Consider the following 17,429-nt stretch of genomic DNA (forward strand, 5'->3'; position numbering starts at 1 on the left):
AGCATTGGACACTGCAAAGGCTATGGGCCCTGACAATATTCTGGCAATTGTACTGAAGACTTGTGCTCTAGAACTTCCTCACCCCTAGCCAAGCTGTTTCAGTACAACTACAACACTGGCATCTACCCAGCAATGTGGAAAATTGCCCAGGTATGTCCTGTATACAAAAAGCAGGACAAATCCAACCTGGCCAATCACCGCTCCATCAATCTACGATCGATCATCAATAAAGTAATGGAAGGGGTAATCAACAGTGCTATCAAGCGGCACTTGCTTAGCAATAACCTGCTCACTGACGCTCAGTTTGGGTTCCGCCAGGGTCATTCATTACATCCTTGCCTCAAAAATGGATGAAAGAACTGAACTCAAGAGGTAACAGTGACTGCCCTTGTCATCAAGGCAGCATTTGACTAAGTGTGCCATCAGGGAGCCCTGGCAAAACTGGAGTCAATGGGAATCAGGGGGAAAACTCTCCACTGGTTGGAGTCATACTTAGCTCAAAATAAGATGGTTGCGATTGTTGGAGGTCAATCATCTCAGTTCCAGGACATCACTGCAGGAGTTGCTCAGGGTAGTATCTTAGGCCCAACCATCTTCAGCTGCTTCATCAATGACCTTCCTTCCATCATAAGGTCAGAGGTGGGGATGTTCACTGATGATTGCAAAATGTACAGCACCATTTGCGACTCCTCAGATACTGAAGCAGTCCATGCCCAAATGCAGCAAGACCTGGACAATATCCAGGTTTGGGCTGACAAGTGGCAGTAACATTTGCGCCACACATGTGCCAGGCAATGACCATTTCCAACAAGAGAGAATTTAACCATCGCCCTTGACATTCAATGCCATTACCATCGCTGAATCCCCCACTATCAATATCCTGGGGGTTACCATTGACCAGAAACTGAACTGGACTAGCCATATAAATACTGTGGCTACAACAGGTCAGAGGCTAGGAATCCTTCAGCAAGTAACTCGCCTCCTGACTCCCCAAAGCCTGTCCACCATCTACAAGGCACAAGTCAGGTGTGTGATGGAATACTCTCCACTGCTCGGATGAGTGCAGCTCCAACAACACCCAAGAAGCTTGACACCATTCAGGACAAAGCAGCCCATTTGATTGGCACCCTATCCACAAACATTCATCCCCTCCAACACTGACACACAGTAGCAGCAGTGTGTGCCATCTACAGGATGCACTAGAGGAACTCACCAAGGCTCCTTCGACAGCACCTTCCAAACCCACAACCACTACCATCTAGAAGGACAAGAGCAACAGATAGATGGGAACACCACCACCTGGAAGTTCCCCTCCAAGTCACCCACCATCATGACTTGGAAATATATCACTGTTCCTTCACTGTCGTTGGGTCAAAATCCTGGAACTCCCTCTCTAACAGCACTGTGGGTATACCTACACCACATGGACTGCAGTGGTTCAAGAAGGCAGCTCACCACCACCTTCTCAAGGGCAATTAGGGATGGGCAATAGTTGCTGGCCTAGCCAGTGACACCCACATTCCATGAATAAATAAAAAAAAGAGCCCAAAGGACTCAACTGGTCCCAGTAATAACCCTGTACACTTTGGGAAATCCTTACACAATAGAATTCAGGAGTTATAGCCTAGACATGCCTGACTTCATAAAAAACGTTATGGTATTGATTCACAAGCAGAGCATCGAACCTCAAGCACCAATTACTTTTGTTTTTCAAAAGTTTGTTCTCAGGATGTTGGCATCACAGGAAAGGTGAGGCATTCATTGTTCATCCCTAGTCACCTTGAGAAGGTGATGGTGGATGTTATTACCTGCACCAGCTGGCATGACCCCAATGGAAAGATATTCAAAACAGTAATGATTTCCATTGCTTGACAGAAGATGTTTGCCATGGAACAAGGTGAGCAGAGCGCAGGGATCCCTTACTGAACATTTACTGAGCCCAATAAATCTTTTGCTATGTAACTCATCAGGAGGGTACCTTCATTTGATGCCTAACCAACCCTCCACCTCACCTCCCTCCCCCACTCCACTCCATGTTCTTCCTCGTCTTCAAGATTACACTTGGGTCAAAATGATTTAAGGCCATTAACAATCTAATTGATTTAAACTTTTCGCTGCCCGTCCAACCTTATGGTTGGCGGGCAAGCGAAAAGACCAGGCGGCCTTTGCATTTTTTGCGAAACCTCATCCACAGGTGGGATGAGGTTTCAATCCATCATTAAAAGAATTAAAAAAATTTAATACCAATTTCTAACATGTCCCTGCTCATGTGACAGTCACATGAGGGGACATGTTTTTTAACATCTTAAAGTGCTTTAGTTTTAATTTTTAATATCTTCATCTCCCTGAGGCAGCTCTGTGACGCCCCCACCCCACCCCATCACATACATAAACACACACCTAAAAGACTGGCAAAATAACTTTTCCTTCTGAAAATTGTTTTTTTTTTGGGATTCACACTGGAAGCTTAAAAAAGCTTTAAGCATGTGTCTGTCTTGTGTCCACATTGCCTGACTAATAGAAGTTAGAATTGTTGAGATCACTGGGTTACTTGGATTTCTGACAAACAGTAATTTACTTGCATTATTTCACCTTTCTCATTCTTCCTCTTCTGGCTTCTCTGCTGTGTCACAGGTATACCTAAAAATGAGGTGTCAACCTGGTGTAGCTACAACACAGGACTACTTCCATGGCAAATGGTGGAAGTAGCATGTGACAGACATCCAAGCGACCCCACAACCAGTGGATCTGATCAAAGCTCCACAGTCCTGTCACATCCAGTCGTGATGGTGCAGATAATTAAACTAACCAGAGGAGGAGGCTAAACAAATGCCTCATCCTCAAAGATGGGGGAGCACAGCACGTTGGTGCAAAAGACAAGGCTGAAGCATTTGCAACCATCTTCAGCCAGAAGTGCTGAGTGGATGATCCATCTTGGCCTCCTCTTAAGGTACTCAGCATCACAGATGCCTGTCTTCAGCCAACTTGCTTCACTCCACATGATATCAAGAAATGGCGGAAGGCATTGGATACTGCAAAGGCAATGGATTCTGACAACATTCCAGCAGTATTACAAAAGACAAGCCGCAATCCTAGCTAAGCTGTTCCAGTACGGCTACAACACTGGCGTCTACCCAATAATGTGGAAAATTGTCCAGGTATGTACTGACCCCAAAAAGCAGGACAAATCCAACCTGGCCAATTACCCACCTCCTGCATCAGTCTATTCTTGTTCATCAGCAAAGCGACAGAAGATGTCATCGCAGCACTATCCAGCAGCACTCAATAGCAATAATCAGCTCACGGATGCTTAGTTTGGGCTCCGCCAAGATCACTTGGCACCTGACCTCATTATAGCCTTCATCCAAACATGGACAAAAGAGCTGAACTTGAGGTCAGGTGAGAATGACTGCCTTTGACATCAAGGCAGCATTTGACTGAATGTGGCATTAGGAGCCCTAGCAAAATTGAAGTCAATGGGTATCAGTATGGGATTCATACCTAGCACAAAGGAAGATGGTTGTGGTTGTTGGACATCAAAATCTCAATCCCAGGACATCCCAGTTCCTCAGGGTAGTGACCTAGACCCAACCATCTACAGCTGCTTCATCAATGATCTTCCCTCCATCTTAAGGTCGGAAAAGGAGATGTTCACTGATGATTGCACAATGTTCAGTTTCATTTTCAACTCCTCAGTTACTGAAGCAAGGCCTGGATAATATTCAAGCTTGTATTTATAAGTGGAAAGTAACATTTGCGCCACACAAGTGCCAATGGCATTACCATTACTGAATCCCAATTATCATCATCCTGGAGGTCACCACTGACCAGAAAATGAACTAAACCAGCCACATAAATACTGTGACTACAAGAGCAGCTCAGAGGCTGGAAATTCTGAGACGAGTAACTCACCTCCTGACTCCCCAAAGCCTGTCCACCATCTACAAGGCACAAGTCAGGAATGGGATGGAATACTCTCCACTTACCTGGATGTGCAGCTCAACATCATCCAGGTCAAAGCAGCCCACTTGATCGGCAGCCCATTGACCACCTTCAACATTCACTCCCTCCACCATTGACACACAGCGGCAGCACTGTGTACCATCTACAAGATGCACTGCAGCAACTCCCCAAGCCTTCTTCGACAGCACCTTCCAAATCCGTGACCTCTGCACCTAGAAGGACAAGGGCAACAGATGCGATCACTTGCAAGATCTTGTCCATACCACACACCAAGCTATATCATCGTTCCTTCACTGTTACTGGATCAAAATCCTGTAACTCCCTTCCTAAGAGCGCAATGAATATATCTGCACGAGATGGACTGCAGCAGTTCAAGAAGGCAGCTCAATGGCAATTAGGGATAGACAATAAATGCTGGCATTGCCAGTGGCGCCCACATCTCATTAAAGAATAAAAAATCACACATAGGGGGAGATGGTGGCGTAGTGGTATTGTCACTAGACTGGTAATCCAGAGTCCCAGGGTAATGCTCTGGGGACCCGAATCCCACCACAGCAGATGGGGGAATTTGAATTCAATAAATATCTGGAACTAAAAGACTAATGATAACCATGCAACCATTGTCGATTGTCATAAATGTCCTTTAGGGGAAGAAATCTGCTGTCCTCACCTGATCTGGCCTACATGTGACTCCAGACCCATAGCAATGTGGTTGACTCTTAAATGCCCCCTCACCAATGGCAATTAGGGATGGGCAATAAATGCTGGCCTAGCCAGCGATGCCCACAACCCAAGAATGAATTTAAAAAACGTAAAACCAATTACGTCTGAGCCTTGACAACAGTAAAAATATTACCAATTTTAATTGAACCTGGTCAGGCATCTTACAACTGTACAATAGCATGTAGTAAAGACGGAGTGGTTTTAGAGGGGAACTTTAACCTCCACATACATTGGGATAAGCTCTCGGACTCATGCCAGAAAGATAGTGAACTTCTTGAGTGTTCAGGGTAGTTTTGTGTAACAATATGTTCTGGACTCAGCAAGGGGACAGGTCATATTAGATTTAATAATGAGCAATGGGCCAAATTCAGTTAACAGCCTAATGATACAAAAACATTTCTCTATACCAACCATAATATGATTGAATTCAATACTGTGTTAGAGAGAGAAGCACAAAACAGCTAAGATTGTAGATTTAGGTAAGGCTGACTTGAATGGGATGAGACAGAGACTAGCCACAGTAAACAGGATAAATCTGTTAATGGGTAAAACGAGTAACAACAGAAATCAATGGGAGATATTTTTGTAAAGGTTCATCCCGAGCAGCTCAGTGACACAGGACTCTGTGTTCCATGGGCTATTACCAAGGACACACATAGAGATAAATATCAACTGCGGCTGGAGGTGTAAGATGTTCTTAGGTCTGTCTGAAATTTGCTGTTCTTCCAGTGCAAAGAGCTGATCACGACTGAATGTTGTAGGTTGGCAAATTCCAAGGTCCAGGACTATGTGCTGAGGGATACACTAAAGCTTGGAGCAGCCACTGCAGAGGCACAATAGGGAAAGGACACTGTCTAAGGCCTTTCAGTCATGGTATACCGAAGGCCTGGAAACTGGGGAAAACCCCTAAGGCTGTATATTTGACATGTAATGAATATTGTAAAATTGGAGTTAAGTTCAGTCAATTATCATATTAAATGGTGGAGCAGGCTCGAGGGGCTGAATGGCCTACTCCTATTTCTTATGTTCTTATAATTGATCAGACTACTTTCTAAATAATGAAAAGCTATAAGCAGTGGTGGTCCAAAGATACTCTGACAAAGGGATCTGTGTATATGGATCATTAAAATGGTGGACAAGTACAAAAAAAAACATCAAAAAAGGTTAATGGAATGCCAACCTTTATATCAAGAAGTTAGCTGTACAAATCCCTGGTTAGACTCTACCTGAAATATTGCCTTCAATTCCCGGCATCACAGGTTAAACCCTCCATATATAATGATCCTAGTGTACCACCTATCAGTTTCAGTACTGAATTAATATTGTTTCATACATCACAATAACTTATATTTATATAGTGTTTATATTTATATGGTGTCTTTAACATAATAAAATGTTCCAAGGCGCTTTACAGGAGCATTGTAAAATAAAAAAATGATTCCAAGCCATGTATGGAGATATTAGCTTGGATGACCAAACGTTTGGTCAAAGAGGTACATTATAAGGAGTGTCTTAAAGGAGGAAAGCAAGATAGAGAAGCAGAGAGGTGTAAGGAGCGAATTCCAGAGCTTAGGGTGAGACATGGCCACCAATGGTGGAGCAATTAAAATCGGGGATGCACAAGAAGCCAGAATTAGAAGAACACAGATATCTCAGAGGATTGTGTGGTTGGAGAAGATTACAGAGAAGGAATTGAAAACAAGGATGAGAATTTTAAAATCAAGACATTGCTTGACCAGAAGCCAATATTGGTTAGCAAGCACAGAGATGATAGGGAATGGGGCTTGATGCGAGTTAAGACATTGGCAGCAGAGTTTTGGATGATATCAAGTTTACGGCGGGTACAATGTCACAGCATTGGGATTAATAAATGTCAGTTATCTAATATATCCACTTATTGAACTGATTGAAGAAATAACATATGTTCTGATATACTGTTATGCCAGCCAAGAGTTCAGCATTTGGTAGCAGTATATTGTGCCATCTGGTGGTAACACTGGACAGCAACGTGGCCCTACCAACCAACTACATAATGTCACCAGTTTTTGTAAAAATATTTCTTGTAACAGCCAATTTAACTGTGCAATAGTTACAACTCAATCCAGCTTACAATGTTATCAGGCAGTACCTCCAGGGAGAATGGGACTCATGGTAAGCACATATCTTTGCCAAAACCCATCATTTAAGGACCTGTGTTAATAGCAGGTGACAATTAAAACTAATATTGGACTTGGAAATTTTGAAAAGCAGAGCAAATGGCAGATCACAAGCTATCATTCCAATATTCTGAAGGCAAGTTCTTGTAACATGGCTAATAATGAATCTCCGAGACTTTGAACCGCAGCTACTAGAAGGTTTTGATGTGACACCAGGAATGATGCTTGATGAACTTTAAATGACAATGATTGGCTGGCAGCTCTCGACAGTGTTCTGAAATTGGGTCCTTCTGTCTTGGACTCTAGGCAAGGGACTTGCTTAGTACATAGACCATAGCTGTACCCTGGTATCTGCTTAACAAAACGTGTTTATTAGTACAACATCTAAACAAGTTACAGAGTAGGCACGTAACTTCTAGGTGTGATTCACAATAAATGCTTGTCATGGAAGAATGAGTCCAAAGCTCATCTTTTACTTCAAGCTGGTTTATTCTCAAGGCAGTTCTTCAGTGCTACAAACTTACTCCAGTCCTTTCCACACAAGAGTGGTCCAGTTGTATCTATTTATACTGTTTTTATGGGAGAACCAATGCCCAACACCTGTTTTAACTAGCAATTGGCTTTAACAAGCTCATTGCTGTGCAATGTAATTACTGATACATTGACACTAAGCAAGATTCAAACCTCGAGAGAGAGAGAGAGAGAGGGAGTCTAACACATGATTACTGGTGTCAGTGGTACATCATCATCTATGTCATACATTAGCATATCCCAATGGTTAACACTTTATACTACATGTCCCTCCCTACTATCCTACTTTTCAACAACAACAAGAAATTATGTCTTTAATTATTTACATTAAATTTCTGTAACTCCCTTTTTACAACGACAGACTCTGTCCAACTCCAACTCCTACTCTCCCCCTCCCCAAGTCACAGTCCTGGGGGATTCAATCTCCCACTGTATTCTCGGACCTTAGGGAAGGCATCTTGGAGACATAAGAGCTTTTGTCTGCATCTGGCCGGACATCATCGTCTGCAGAATAGGACAGTACTTGATCCGCATTTCTGTCAGTATTTCTGGGAAGCTGAGTTAGGTCTCAGGATGACTGAACTGCAAGGACAACAAAGACTTTGGAATGAAAGACTGATCCAAAAGAGAAGCCGAGACATAATTGATCTTTGGACCCTCTGGGACTAGGAGAGAAGAACTCAGGACACTCTGAGGAACTTGTTGCTCTCTCGAATGTCCCTAGGAAGAAGCTTCAGAAGAGGAATGATTCGACTTCAGGAAAGACTGTCACAGCTGTATCATCCACTGCTGTATCGATGATTGAAAAGGGTTTGAAGATCTGAGATTTCAATGGACTTAGACAACGAAGAGAAAATGACCAACTTAGAGTCATAGAGTCATAGCATAGAAAAAGGCCCTTTGGCCCATCGAGTCTGCGCTGATCAAACAAGTACCTAACTATTCTAATCCCAACTTCCTGTGAGACTGTCAGGAAATGAAGAAGAGATGATTTCCCAATAATTTTTGGAAGTACAGAATGCTTTTCTGTAGGCAGTGGTAAGAAAGCCATACTTTTCTCTCTATGAGGTTGTTCCACTTTGGCAATGGGAAGAACTGCTGGGAATATGGAGACAATGGAGCCTCACCTGAAATGAAAGGAACTTTCTGTAGACAATCAACTCGGGACAAGGTTTCTGTACAGGATTCTGCAGTTTCGGAAATGGCAGCTTCTGTGTTGACCTCCAGCTCTGAAGAAAAGACTTCCAGCTGGGACTGAAGTATGGGTACCAAATGCCTTTCACCCTGGGAAGTTACCAGCTCTTTAGCAATGTGATCCTGTATGGACTCTAACCTGGACACAGGGAAGGCATTCTCTGTGCAAGAGTCTTCATGAACTTGGGAAATAAAGTAGACAATACATTGGTAGATTCAGTGAAGCTAAGATCTGAATGCTGCTCAGCCGCTAAAAGTACAGCTGATTCTTCTAAAAAGACAACAGAGATGTCATAAGGTGCATCTATCAACAGGAAACATGAATCATTCTCCAGGACCTCAACCTCCAAGAGATCACTCAGTGCTGCAAGGGATTCTTCCTCATCACTCTCTAGGAAGAGCAAATTCAGGTCCAGCAGATCTACATGGGGATGGTCACCATCTGCTGCAGTATCTTCTGTAACTGCCACCTCTGGCCTTACTTTGTGAAGAACTTAGAGATTCATAACTTTCTTGTCTTCCCTGGGTCTAGTGGATGGTGTCTCTGTGAAAGAAAGGAACTTACTGCTGTGTGTGTAAACTTCCTCAGCTTCTGAAGGCCGAATTTCCACTGATTATAAATAAAAGGATGAAGATGGTTGCATTAAAGACAATGAGTCATTCAAATGTTGAGCATCATCTGGTTTTTCTAAGATTTCTATAAGTATGTCAACGTCACCACTCAATAGGGATGTACATTGATTGTAAAGAACATAGAGAGAATCAACGATCTGTTACACCTTGTAGCTAAGAGGAGCAATAACCCTGCCTAAAAAAGTATTTTAAAGGAAAGTCTTTGCTGCCTGGACCTTGTAACTTGACGTCTGAAGGAGAAAGGGACATCAGCTGAAGCCAGTCGATGTCATCTGCTAATATGTTAACAGAAATTCCAGTATCGATTTTAAAAATAGCATCAAAGCCTTGAACTTGGACCAATAGCCTGGATTAAGACTATCTACTTCCCTTAGGATGTCTGTAGGGTCTTTGTTTTCTGGGCTTTGTCTTGCTTGGAAGGAATGAGTTTCATAAATATCAGCTGTTCTGCGATTTCGATTAAAATTGCTGGATTTACAGAAATGCTTGAAATTTCCAGTTTTGCCACAGTTGAAGCATTCCATGAGAGGGCAAACTTGGCATCTATGCTGGGCTTTCATGCCACAGCACAAGCATCTCAAAATAGCTGCCAGCATGGAGTTTCCCACCCTTTCAGTTTGTTTGGCGGGCTTTCGTGCAGGTTGGGCAGCTCCCCATGGGCCTACCCAATCTATGGAGTCATCTGAAGCCTTAATGTCACCATGAATTATAACCCGATTCGACACTCAGAGTTGATGCTGCATCATGCACTGTACCGCCTGCTCAATAACAAGGTTCCTTGGTGTATTAAAAAAAGGTATTAAAGGCTTTAATAATGGAATCAAAGTCCACGGTAGACCCCTGCACACCCTGCCTTAGGAGAATGTCATCCACTCTGAACCTACTGCATAAAGAGAGGAACTAACTTGAAGCTTTTGCTCCCCCAGGTGAAGGTCTGATGCTGCTTGGTACTGGAGAAAATGGCATTTCCATAACTCCCACTGCTGGCCTCTCTGAGAGCCCATGGTCAAATGGGCGGGACAAAGGCAGGAACTGCTCACGAGGTACAGTCATCGTTACCTCTCTCCAATATGCCTCCTTCGTCCGCTGAAATTTCTAGAGCTGTTTTCAAAGGTTTCTTCACTCTGTGATTCCTTTAATAACACAAATGCCTCTTTTACATCGATATCTCCATAGCTGTCACCATGTTCTGAGATTGGGTCCTTCTGCCTTGGACTCTAGGCCTGGGACTTGGTTCTTAGACAGATTGTAGACATACTCTGGTATCAGCTTAACACTTGTTTATTAGTACCACATTTGTACTACAGGTTGCAGAGTAGGCATTTAGTTTCTAGGCATGATTCCCATCTCTCTCTCAAGAGAGAGAATCTAAAACATGACTGACTGATATTAGCGTACACCATCATCCACATCATACAGTGATGGCAGAGAGGGGTCGTGGGTCAGAGTTACGGGGGCAAGGAGAAGGGAGTTCAGCAGCAATGGCAGGGTTTGGCTCACAGAAGGGCCTTCATTCCAATGACGTGTCCCTTGATCAGGCACTGAGTGCCTTTGGAGGGACCCCCAACATCGCCACCCACCACCCCCCCCTCACCCACTCCCCCCTTTCCCACCCACCCAACACCTCCCCCCAAACCCCACCCTTTGAGGCCTGCAAGCAAACACGCATATGTATTTTTAATTCATTCATGGGATGTGGGTGTCGCTGGCTGGGCCAGCATTTATTGCCCATCCTTAGTTGCCCTTGAGAAGCTGGTGGTGAGCATGACAACGGCAGTCCATGTGGTGTAGGTACACCCACAGTGTTGTTAGGGAGGGAGTTCCAGGATTTTGTCCCAGCGACAGTGAAGGAATGGCGATATATTTCCAAGTGAGCGTCTTGGAGGGGAAATTCCAGATGGTAGTGTTCCAATGTATCTGCTGCCCTTGCCCTTCTAGATAGTAGCGGTCGTGGTTTTGGAAGGTGTTGTCTAAGGAGGCTTGATGAGTTCTTGCAGTGCATCTTGTAGATGGCACACACTGCTGCCACTGTGCGTCGGTGGTGGAGGGAGTGAATGTTTGTGGATGGGGTGCCAATCAAGCGGCTGCTTTGTCCTGGACGGTGTAAAGCTTCTTGAGTGTTGTTGGAGCTGCACTCATCCAGGCAAATGGGGAGTATTCCATCACACTCCTGCCTTGTGCTTTGTCGATGGCGGATAGGCTTTGGGGAGTCAAGAGGTGAGTTACTCACCACAAGCTCTTGCAGCCACAGTATTTATATGGCTAGTCCAGTTCAGTTTCTGGTCAATGGTAATCTGCAGGATGTTGATAGTGGGGGATTAAGCGATGGTAATTGAATGTCAAGGTTAATATCAATAGTGGTGGGATGAGGCCCCTAAGCGTGTGTCAATTTGTCACTCCCTCCTTCCTGATGCTTACAGCACAGGTCTGATCAGGGTGATTCACCAACTTCAGACTTAAGCAGACTTGATCTGATTGGCGATGACATGGGACAGAATTTTGTAGTCCACTTAAGCAATGAAATAGATCACCAATTTCTTTGGAATGACCTAGCAAGATACTCGGTTGTATCAAACTGCTACTAAGTCTAAAAGAAATGAAACCGGACAGACCACGCAGCATCCACCTAGGCACCCGAAATGCCAGCAGCATGCCCAGCTCTGTTGTCCCTGCAAAGTTCTCCGTACTAACATCTGGGGACTTGTGCCAAAATTGGGAGAGTTGTCTCACAGACTAGTCAAGCAACAGCCTGCCATAGTCATCCTCACAGAATCATATCTTGTAGATAATGTCCCAGACACCACCATCACCATCCCTGGGTATGTCCTGGCCCACCAGCAGGACAGACCCACCAGAGGTGATGGCACAGTGGTATACAGTTGGGAGGGAGTTGCCCTGAGAGTCCTCAACATCGATCTGGACCCCATGAAGTCTTATGGCATTAGGTCAAGCATGGGCAAGGAAACCTCTCGCTGATTACCACCTACCATGCCCCCTCAGCTGATGAATCAGTGCTCCTCCATGTTGAACACCGCTTGGAGGAAGCAGTGAGCATGGCAAGGGCGCAGAATGTGGGAGACTTCAATCTCCATCACCAAGAGTGACTCAATAGCACCATGCTGGCCGAGTCCTAAAGGACATAGCTGCTAGACTGGGCCTGTGGCAGGTGGTGAGGAAGCCAACAAGAGGGAAAAGCCAGAATTGCCGAGTGGATCCGTCTTGGCCTCCTCTTAAGGTCCCCAGCATCACAGATGCCAGTCTTCAGCCAATTTTGATTCACTTCACGTGATATCAAGAAACGGCTGAAAGCACTGGATATTGCAAAGCCTATGGGCTCTGACAACATTCTGGCAAAGTGCTGAAGACTTGTGCTCCAGAACTAGCCGCACCCCTAATCAAGCTGTTCCAGTGCAGCTACAACACTGATATCTACCTGGCAATGTGGAAAATTGTCCAGGTATGTCCTGTACACAAAAAGCAGGACAAGTCCAACCAGGCCAGTTAGCGCCCCATCAGTGTACTCTTCATCATCAGTAAATTGATGGAAGGTGTCATCGGCAGTGCTATCAAGTGACACTTACTCAACCATAACATGCTCACTGATGCTCAATATGGGTTCTGCTGGCCCATTCAGCTTCTGACCTCATTACAGCCTTAGTCCAAACATGGACAAAAGAACTGAACTCCCAAGGTGAGAGTGACTGCCCTTGACATCAATGCAACATCTGACTTATTGTGGCATCAAGCAGCCCTAGCAAAACTGAATCAGAGGGAAAACTCTTGGCTGGCTGGAGCCACAAAGGAAGATGGTTGTGGTTGTTGGATATCAATCATCTCAGTCCCAGGACATTGCTGCAGGAGTTCCCCAGGGTAGTGTCTTCAACCCTACCATCTTCAACTTCTTCATCAATGACCTTCCCTCCATCATAAAGTCAGGGATGGGGATGTTCACCGATGATTGCACAATGTTCAGCAGCATTCGTGACTCCTCAGATACTGAAGCAATCTGTATCCACATGCAGCAAGACCTGGACAATATCCAGGCTTGGGCTGATAAGTGGCAAGTAACATTCATGCCACAAAAGTGCCAGGCAATGACCATTTCCAACAAGAGAGAATCTAACCACCTCTCCTTAACATTCAAGGGCATTATCATCGCTGATTATCAACATCCTGGGAGTTAACATTGATCAGAAACTGAACTGGACAGCCATATAAATACTGTGGCTACAAAAGCAGGTCAAAGGCTGGAATCCTGCAGTGAGTAACTCACCTCCTGAATTCCCAAAGTCTGACCACCATCTGCACGGCACAAGTGAGGAGTGTGATGGAATACTCTCCACTTGCCTGGATGGGTGCAGCTCCAACAACACTCAAGAAGCTTGACACCATCTAGGACAAAGCAGCTCACTTGATTGGCACCCCATTTACCACCTTCAACGTTCACTCCCTCCACCACTGATGCACAGTGGCACCAATGTGTACCATCTACAAGATGCAGTGAGGCAACTCACTAAGGATCCTTAGACAGCACCTTCCAAATCTGCGATCTCTACCCCCTAGAAGGACGAGGGCAGCAGATGCATGGCAACACCACCACCTGCAAGTTCCCCTCCAAGTCACACACCATCCTGACTTGGAGATATATTGCCTTTCCTTCACTGTCGCTGGGTCAAAATGCTGGAACTCCCTTCCTAACAGAGCTGTGGATGTACCTACACCACATGGACTTGCAGAGGTTCAAGAAGGTGGTTCACCACTACCTTCTCAAGGGCAATTAGGGATGGGTATTAAATGCTGGCCTAGCCAGTGATGCCCACATCCCATGAACAAATTTAAAAAAGGACATTTCCCTCTGTCTTCTCTTGCCTCTGAACACCTTTGAGAATGAAGAACTCTTGATGTTCACCTTGATCACTTCCCACCATTGTGTTGCGGCTCAAAGAGTCTGATTACTGTTCTTCAAGTTTGGGTATCATGCTGCAAGGAGGCAACTTCACTGTCATAAAAGTGAAGGAAATGGTGGGCCTTCACTTCCTTCAAGCAGATGTCCTGTATAAAAACTCTCCATTCCTACTGATCAAAGTGTGCTCCTCTTACTGAAGAAAGACTGTTCTTCTTCCCAGGGCCAGTGCAACCACTAGGCAAACTAGGCAGTCGCTTAGAGTGGCAAAATCTGGTCTAGATCTAATGATATACACCTACATATACTGACTTACATATAGATATCCATGTATTTACGTTTCCCAAAATTTCATATTATATTCTTCATTCTGTTTATGTGACAGTTTTATAAATTTGTACATCTACAAGACTATTCCAAAACTGCGAACTAGTAAATAATATCAAAGGATGTAATTTCATCTATCCCACTGTATTGTAATGATTATTGATTGTGTGCACTGCGCACAAAATCATCTAGTAACTGTTGCAGAAACACATAGTCTTGCAGCATGTGAGTCATATTATAAATTATAATGTTCAATTTTTCTCGTATATATCCTGTGAAAAATGTAGAACAAAAAGAATATACAATCAATATCATAATATTCTTTTTCATGTAAAATAAATCTATGTAATTATAAATGCAGAATTTTATTCACACTAATGCACAATATTCACATTTGAAAGTTATTTGATGGGGAGGCGTAAGGCTGAAGGTTCACTTAGAGCGCCCAACGTTCTTGCACTGACTCTGCTTCTTTCAGCAAGTGTTACTGCTGTTGGTGATGTCCAGACCAAATGTTCTGGAGATATGAAAGACCTGTTTTAATATAGCCACTTCCACAATCTCAAGAAATCCCAAAGTAGTTTATGGTCAACGAAGTACTTTTTTTTGAAGTGCCATCACTGTTGTAATGTAGGAAAGTCATTGTAGAACACTATTGTAATACAGGAAGTTTGCATGAATGATGAACAATTTAGCTGAGATGATAAGGAAGCATGCGCCATGTCCAGACTCCTGACAGAGATGGTCAAAGATACCAAGCTGCCGGTCTGTACAGAGAAAACTTCCAAATGCTTATGATCAGATCTACCAATACCAAGCTGATTCTTCACTTATCGCTGCATCCTACTGACTAACTGTCCCTTATAGGAGGACCAGAAGGTTGGTGGGGCATACGGAAACTGGACTGAAATGTTGACCCCTGGACACATTGAGGAACAGGGATTCCAAAGGTTGGAGAGCTATGAAACCACTGGATTTACCCTGGTGGGGAGGACTGAAGACTGGGAAAAGTTGCAGAGAGAGAGTGGATGGAAGGATTTTAGAGATCAAGATGATGATTCTTTCTTGTGCTCATCGCTTGACGGGCGGCCTGTGTAGGTTAGCGAGGATGGGAGTGTTGGGTAAATGAGATAGTGCAGGACAGGGAGCATTGTGGCTCAATTTTGCACAAAGTGAGCAGCATGATAATGGAAAAACAGATTAAATTAACAGCATCAACACTATCCCTTTTTTACTGAATGCTATTAATAAAGATACCCTGTATGATTTTACATAGTTTTCATTCACAGTATTTGAATTTTAATATTTATTGTCAGAAATGTGTAGGACATCATTTTTTGCAGAGGTTGCATGGTAGGGCCATATGTAGAGCACTCTGAAAATTGCAGAAGGATTTGATTGCTTTGACTGGTTCACCCAAAGTTACGCATCTAGATTCAACCCTCAAAAATTATTGCATTGCCCTGTTTATGCTTTCCAAATAAATGCTATTCAACTTCAATGTCAAATCATTAAACAGATATTTGAACAAACTAGTCCAGCAAAGCTTCAGAGCTGTTTAATAAGCTTAAGTCTTACATATTTACAGCTATCATGTTCAACACAATCTTTTGAAAGATTTATTTTAAACTAAGAGTTTCTAATGTAGGTATTTGTGGAACTGCTCTTGGACGATGTCAATACATTGGATTTTTTTTTTTAAAAGCTAGGTTGCTTCTACTTCATATTGTTTAGGTGGGTTTATGCTCATTCTCAGCTCAGACTTAGGTAAAATCATTACTTGAATATTTTTCTTATTTTTATGATAATATAAGATAAGCAAAATAGGTCCATTTTGCAGTTAAATGGGGTGTCTGAGAATAGCTATGTTGCCTTTGTCAAACTGCTCCATGAATTACCCAACACTCGACAATTAATTGAGACTCAACACATTAAATTGGTATTTAAAAAAATAGCTGGGATGAAAACTCCACAGGATATAAATAAATTGCTCTCATATTACTCCAATGAATCAAACTTCTCCTTAATTGTCTCATTTTCTTTAAATTAGCACAATATTAATCATTCTAATTTTATATGGAAATTTATTTTGCCCACATAAAATATTTTTATTTAATATCCGTTTTTGTACAGTATCCTGACTAAACTTAACAATTTAAATTATAGTGACTCCATTTTTGTTCAAAGGATGTTTTTGAAACTCTTTTGTAAATTATAGTGGCACTGATCTGCCTTTATATGCAAATCTTGTCATTCAGCAAATGGCATTTTAACAAAAATGGTTAAATGTATTTTTGTTAAAATTAATTCTTTGAAGATGAGGCTCCCCTTGTTCTTCTTATGCTGCACACCATCCACAGGCAATGGAATTTGGATTATCAGGAGAGACTTAGTCTACCCCTCATGTGTAGCAATAACAGCTCTCCAGTTGTCAAAATGGCTTTGATGTCCACATGCATTTCCCATTCTACTACTGCTTTGGCATAGAGGCACTCAAGCCAAAGCCTCCCTGTACATGGATGACGTCACCATCTTCTGCTTGGATCTATCAGTGTGCAGACTGATCAGCATCTGCGACCAGTTTGAACTGGCTTTGGTTGCCAAGGTAGATTGTGGTAAGAGCGAGGCCATGTTCTTTTGGAACTGGGCTGCCTGATCCTTTGTCCCCTTCACTGTCAGGTCAGTAGGCCTGAAGGTGCTGGGGATATGGTTCGGAGGGAGCAGGGCATGCATTAGAAACTGGAAGAAGTGGAGAGCCATCGTGAAAAAAAACTGGGCATGTGGGAACGACGCTCCCTCTCTATTGCAAGTAAGAACCTGGTCATCAGGTGGGAGGCACTCTTGGTGTTGCTGTATGTGCGCAGGTCTGACCCATTCCTCACTCAAGCCATTCTACTTTATCTGGAGGTTGAAAATGGACCGTGTTCGAAGGGACATGATGTACAAATCTCTAGATGAAGAGGGAAAAAAATGTGCCCAACATCGCCCTCATCCTGATG

At 43.5% G+C, this 17,429-nt stretch overlaps 1 protein-coding gene across 4 annotated transcripts in view; it reads left to right on the forward strand.

The window, feature by feature from the left end:
• Window positions 1-17,429, forward strand: part of gpr19 (G protein-coupled receptor 19) — a 57,423-nt gene that overhangs the window by 5,729 nt on the left and 34,265 nt on the right. For 2 of the 4 annotated variants that reach the window (XM_078568129.1, XM_078568130.1), the window contains exon 2: window positions 10,127-10,243. The exons of the other annotated variants lie outside the window; for them this stretch is intronic. The gene's annotated coding sequence lies outside the window, so the exon portion shown is untranslated. The remainder of the gene's footprint in view (window positions 1-10,126; window positions 10,244-17,429) is intronic. 4 annotated transcript variants of the gene reach the window in all.

Source organism: Cetorhinus maximus, chromosome 22, assembly GCF_964194155.1.
Source record: "Cetorhinus maximus chromosome 22, sCetMax3.hap1.1, whole genome shotgun sequence".
NCBI classification, from domain to species: Eukaryota; Metazoa; Chordata; class Chondrichthyes; order Lamniformes; family Cetorhinidae; genus Cetorhinus; species Cetorhinus maximus.